This window comes from Ceratosolen solmsi, unplaced genomic scaffold (genome assembly GCF_000503995.2).
Source record: "Ceratosolen solmsi marchali unplaced genomic scaffold, CerSol_1.0 scaffold47, whole genome shotgun sequence".
NCBI lineage: Eukaryota > Metazoa > Arthropoda > Insecta > Hymenoptera > Agaonidae > Ceratosolen > Ceratosolen solmsi.
The window spans coordinates 10,866,893-10,872,798 of record NW_011948419.1 but is presented as its reverse complement, the minus strand read 5'-3'; positions in this window follow the sequence as shown (position 1 = coordinate 10,872,798).

Sequence of the window (5,906 nt, the reverse complement as noted above, 5' to 3'; positions counted from 1 at the left end):
ATGATGACAATTTTTATCATACAACAAATAATCGTTTAAATATATGTGATTATAAAAATATTATTTTTAATTTATCATACATATTTATTATGAAATATGGTAGTACAATGAAAATAAATTTAGATCTTTGAATAATTAAATATTTCTCGTAGATTTCATTTAACTTCATTAGAAAATTTTTTTCATAAATTAGTATCATATATATAATAATGTAATAATTCAAATTTAATAAAATATATGTTATCTATGTACATTAATATTTTATGAATTATAGTAATGATTTATTAATTATACACATATAATTTATACATATATAATTAATGATAACTATAGTAAATAAAAAGATAACTGTAGCAAAAAAAAAAAGTAAAAAAAATGATATAGATCATAGTATTTATTATATAAATTAATTAAACTATTCTCTTTTAGGTTGCATTAAGTACAATAAAAATTGTAATTTAATTTCTTAAAATTTAACATTTTTCATTTTTTAAAATTAGTACACTGAAGTTTAATAGAGATTCCAGGTAAGAGTAATAAGAAATATAATTAATTAAGAATTATAATTATTAATATAATTAATAAATATTTAAATGAACCCTTTATTGATAAATTGCTTAATAATTCTCTGTGTAAATAAACATAAAATTTATATGTAAAACAAATTTTATATCATAATAATATCACAATAATCACTTACTCCGTAAATGAATATTTCAATTAATCCTTTTTTCAATTCTAAAACATTTTTTTACTAAATATTATTTCCTGGCTCGAACTGCTAATGGTTCGATAGCTTTAATAATTTGCCGTCCGTCCTAGCAGATGCTTGGTTGGGAGTCAAGTGGAAGGCTTATAGAAATGTGTAATATGTGCAAACTTCGTTAAGATATGGTTAATAACAGTTACATTAACAATAATTTCTCACAAAAGAGTGTAAACTCTGTCTTGTCTCAATGATGTGGTTGTTCCTTGATGGTGACGATGTCGTGGCCTCTGCTAATGTTGTAAGGATTAGCAGTATAGGTCTTGTGGCCCTAAAAATGTATGGAAATACCTTGAGACTATGCTTGTTGTAGCCATATAGTTTCTCGTAGTGCAGTCAGCATCCTTGACTGTTTGTAAGTTTAGCACACTTGATGATTAAATCATGTATTCCTTGGAGGGCTTCATTATGTGAGTGTAACTGAATGACTGGTGCAGGGCAGAAAGCACTGGCTGAATAGCGTAATGACTGATAACTGTTTGACTGACTTACATACTAGTCTAGGCGTAGCATACTGTCCTCAAATATCCACGCGTAGCTTACTTAGCTGTCAATAAAGCATCTATGTTGCTATACTGGAATCTTACATGAGGCGCCAAAAGAAAAGTATAGAAGTTTCGAAAACTTTAAGAAAAGAACAAAGCTTAAGAAATTTGGAGAATTTCAGATGATGTTATTACTCGAAGCTATATAAATATTGCAGACAAAAACCTAACAAGTACAAGAAAATTCTCGTCCCGAGTGTTTACAGAAACTTGAAAGCTAGAGAGAGTGGCGATGCTGAAAGCCAACGGTCTTGGAAATAGTTTCAATCCCGAACATTCTGCCCGCCACCATTAATTTTGTTGATAATTATTTCCGTTCCTCAGAGAATAGTAGCACTGCCAATTTAGTATTGGTAATGTAATTCCAGTGAGTGTCCTGTTTCTCACTCTTTTATGCTCGAGACTTGATCCATGTGTGAGTTCTCGAGAATCTGCCTTTAAGAGTGTTGCCCTTACCATTACGTTCAATGTTGTCTGTTCGTACTGCATAAGGTTGGAAGCAACAAGCCGGTGCCAGCTCCCTTCTTGGTATAGTGAACCAATGTATGTGGAATACCTCTGCGAGCCGAGAATCTTGATGTACCGCGTTGAATCCTTCTTGCGGACATAAATGGTTGATCTCTTTCTGCTACCAGTTATGCTCGAGCACCATAAGTGGGGGTCAGGGTCAGTCCGGTTGGTGAGATTTTTTTTTTATTGTCAGTCATCGTGCACAAAGTTGAGATGGCAGTGTTTTATCCCATTGGAGTTTGTACAGCGACAGCTCCTGCATAAATATTTTTTCTTTTATCACGACAGGTGATACAAACCAAATGGGTCAATTTCTGAGCTACTTCAGATAACTTGAGGCGCTTCGTGAAATCACCAACTTGAACCGACGCCCTTCCTGCCGTGAATGTAAGCGTGTCCTGTTGAGGAGACCACCGTAATCCAAAATTTTTTGTTGGGGGGGGGGGGCGACCAGCATGCAGAGGCCTCGTAATTGTTTTGCGACTTCAGTTACTTATTCTGGTGTGTTTGCACTTCCGGAAATGTCATCAACATATCTTCCATGAGTGATGGAAGGCACGGTGTCTGAAGGTGATGGAAGGAGGGTATCTACTTCTTTCATCCTCTGCTAATTGAAATGTGGCAGATAATATTGAAATTGATGATTGGACGTTGGAGGAGCCTTCATCACGTGATTGGGATCCTCATATACCACCAATATAAATAATTAAATGTCTCAGTGGAATGTTGAGTTGTTTAATGAGTCTTACATTGATAAAAGTGAGCTCTGAGTTTGTGTCAATTAGAAGACGAACTCGTACAATCGTAGAATTTGACAGTATTTCGGATATAGCTGTGGCTACTAAAGTGGTGGTATGCACTGGTATTTCGACGATTGCACCGTCATCTCAGCTGTATGATGGGTTTGAACTGCTGGTTTGAACAGTCTCTGAATTGATTTCTTCATTAATAAGGTATGATACTGATGATGGTATGTGTCTAAAAATAGAATACCGGGCTAGGAGGGCCAAATATCTAGAGTTAGGTGTAAACTCCCAGATGGTGGAAGGGAGGATTGCGGACAAGTGGACAGGATAGTGCATGTATTCAATAATAAATAGATTTGGTAATTGTTTTAGTTTATTGTGATAATTGGATTACTTGTATTATAATAATTTTTAGTTTATGCTTGAATGCCTTCGTTTCTTGAGTTTTGTATTGCTATTGCCACAGAGCTGTAATGTGCGTTGCATGCACAGGCAGAAGGACGTAGCCTTCTGGTCCTTTATATGTAATACACGTGGTGGTGGTGTTACACACGTAGAAGAACAAGGTCGTAAACCCCCGTGCTTCCTTGTGCAGTGGCACGTGGCAGTAGCTTGAATTTGCCTTGGTATTGTCTTTTACTTACGTTAAAGGCTCTGCGGGTGCGCTTTTGGTGGCACTTCATCTTAGTCTGCAGATATTGCTGCGTACGGCGCCTCGTAACTCTTTCTTGCGGGAGCTAAACTTGCCTCTTATGCGTTTGCAGATTGTGTGAGCTTGGTCGCTCTACAGTTCTTTACCTTGTGAGGCATATTGTGTATTATTATCGTTATTAAGGAATAGAACTTTACCTTATGAGATTTTGTGCTCTTGATGACAGCTAGTGATGTCTGCAGGTTGTGCCTCGTGCGGCAGCTTGTAGTTTATGTTTTGTGTTTTTCTGGCTATACCTCGCATTGTTTGCTGAGTTTGCCTCGAACGGCTCCGTATAGGTTGTGATTATGTTGTGCCTTGTGTACCACTATTTGCTTGTTCCTTTTTCCTTGTCTTGCACTGCTGCGAGTGTATGATTTGAATTGCACTTATCTTGCACTTGTTATGAGTTGGATATGACTAAACTTTGCCTCTTAATCGGCCTTTACTTGTGTATGTCTACATCCTTGTTATTTGGCGTTCCCTTGGAGAAACAGCCTTGCCGGCTTCTCTGGTGACAAGAGACTCTCGTGTGCGCCTTGCTGGCGTCTTTCTTGAAGGCATTTTCTCGGGCACCGCGTGGCCCTTATGAATTTTCTGTTTCTTGGCGTTTCTAATCAGAGCGCCTCTTTTTGGGCATCTCCAATCGAATTGATCTTTCCATTATTGACGGCTCCAATCAGAGCGCTTCTTACTTGCATTCCCACCATGAGAGGGGACTTCTTTGGCACGTTCTCGCTTCACTATCCGAGCCACATGTAGCTGGGTTTGACTACAGCGTATGCGTGCAGTGTTGCCTTTAATATCCCTTTTTTGGATGTAAGACGAGGTGCTTTTTGCTTATAATTTTATGACTTGATTATGCCAGAAGTATTATGACTTGTCGTCGATAGATGGTTTGTGGCGAGGCCGTGTTAAATGTTACGTAGCATTAGTTTTATGACTTGTTTTGCTGGACACTTAGAACTTTGTTCTCGTCAGATGTGTTTATGAATTGTATTTTCTTTAGATTTTCGAAGTTTTGCTGAATTGTTTATATTTAGTTAATCCGAGGCGCGTTTTGAATGTTATTTCTCGAATAGTCGAGAGTTCGCCTTTTTCGGAACTCTTATCTCGAATTTTCCAGCTGGGAGTTTTCTTACATTCTCGAATAGTATGCTATTGATGTATATTGATTCTGCACACGTTTACATTGTGATGTCTTAGACAGTTGAATGCCATGTAATGTTAACGTATTGAGTTCTCCTTACTGAAGGGACTGTGTTGGTTGCACCATGTATCTTATTTCCTTTTAGAGGGCCCTTCTTGGCCTTTCTTGGTTGCACGCTGAGTCTTATTTCCTGTGTGCAAATTACACATTAGTAGGAGGACCTTTTGTATCTGTGTCTTGGTCGATTAGGATACTCTCAAACTTGATTCTTTATTGAAGGATTGGCGAAGTTTAATGATGACTTTTCGAGTCATGTTGTATTGTGTGTGTTTCCGTTGATGGCCATTTTTCACAAAATGTTGGTGATTGGTATAAGTAGATGTCCAGGTTGCGTCCCAGTATGCATGGTCCTTGATTGCAATTCCTCGACTTGTGACAATGTATCATTCAGTTTATCTAGTGATATGTCGCATTATTATGACTTACATTGCTCAGCCAATTTCTTGATTTATGATTTCATAAAAAATATTTGCAATACAAACCTTTATATTGTGAGCATTTCGTAATATATTTTCCATACTTACGCCTATTCAATTAAAATTTTTCGTTTATACTTTAGAAATTAATATGCGCTGCTGTTTTTGTAGTTAAGAACACTAATTTTATGATTTTACTTAAACTCATTATAGCAAGATTCATTCTTAAAATTATTTTTATCTGATATTTTTTTTAATTTTATTTATTTAATATTCGATATTATTTTCTCTTAATACATTTTAATGGAGATTGCTATTAAATATATAATTTAATATAAATTAATATAATTTAAGATGATGTGGTTTAAGATTAATATTTTTTAATTATAATTAGAATTTTTTAATGTTCTAAATCCTATTTTAATAATATAAATTTCTATTTTTATTTTATCATTTTTCAAAATAATAGTATATTCTTATTTTTTTATTCTCATCATACTGGGAATCTAAAAATATTATGTATCTATGTGCAATATTTATTAAGTTAAATTAGACCAACTTTAATATTTCTATTTACACACTGAAAACAGATACGATATTCATTTTAATGCTGTTCGGAAATTAATTCCACAATTCAACTCGTCAGCCAAACGTGTACTAATTAACTTAGAACAATAAAACCCACTAGATGTTATGTGGGGTTGCCGGGCAAGTAAAGGGTGAATGCACTGATTAATAATTAACACAAGTCTTTAGTATTTCTATTTATTTAAATTGATTTACAAAGGTGAATTACAAATGAACTTGGTTTTCTTAATAATCTTGTAGTGTTGAAATAAATTACCTATGTATAAAGCAGGTTATAATCTATTAAATATTATCACTGGAGGTTATGATTGCTGTGGTGCGTTAATTGAACGCGGCACTGTTGGCAAGGTTAATTCACACGTGTGCAGTCAACTCTAGTGTTGGGCGTAAGAGCGCCAAGTAGAGGTTATGCGAAGCTGTGCGCCACCTGTGGC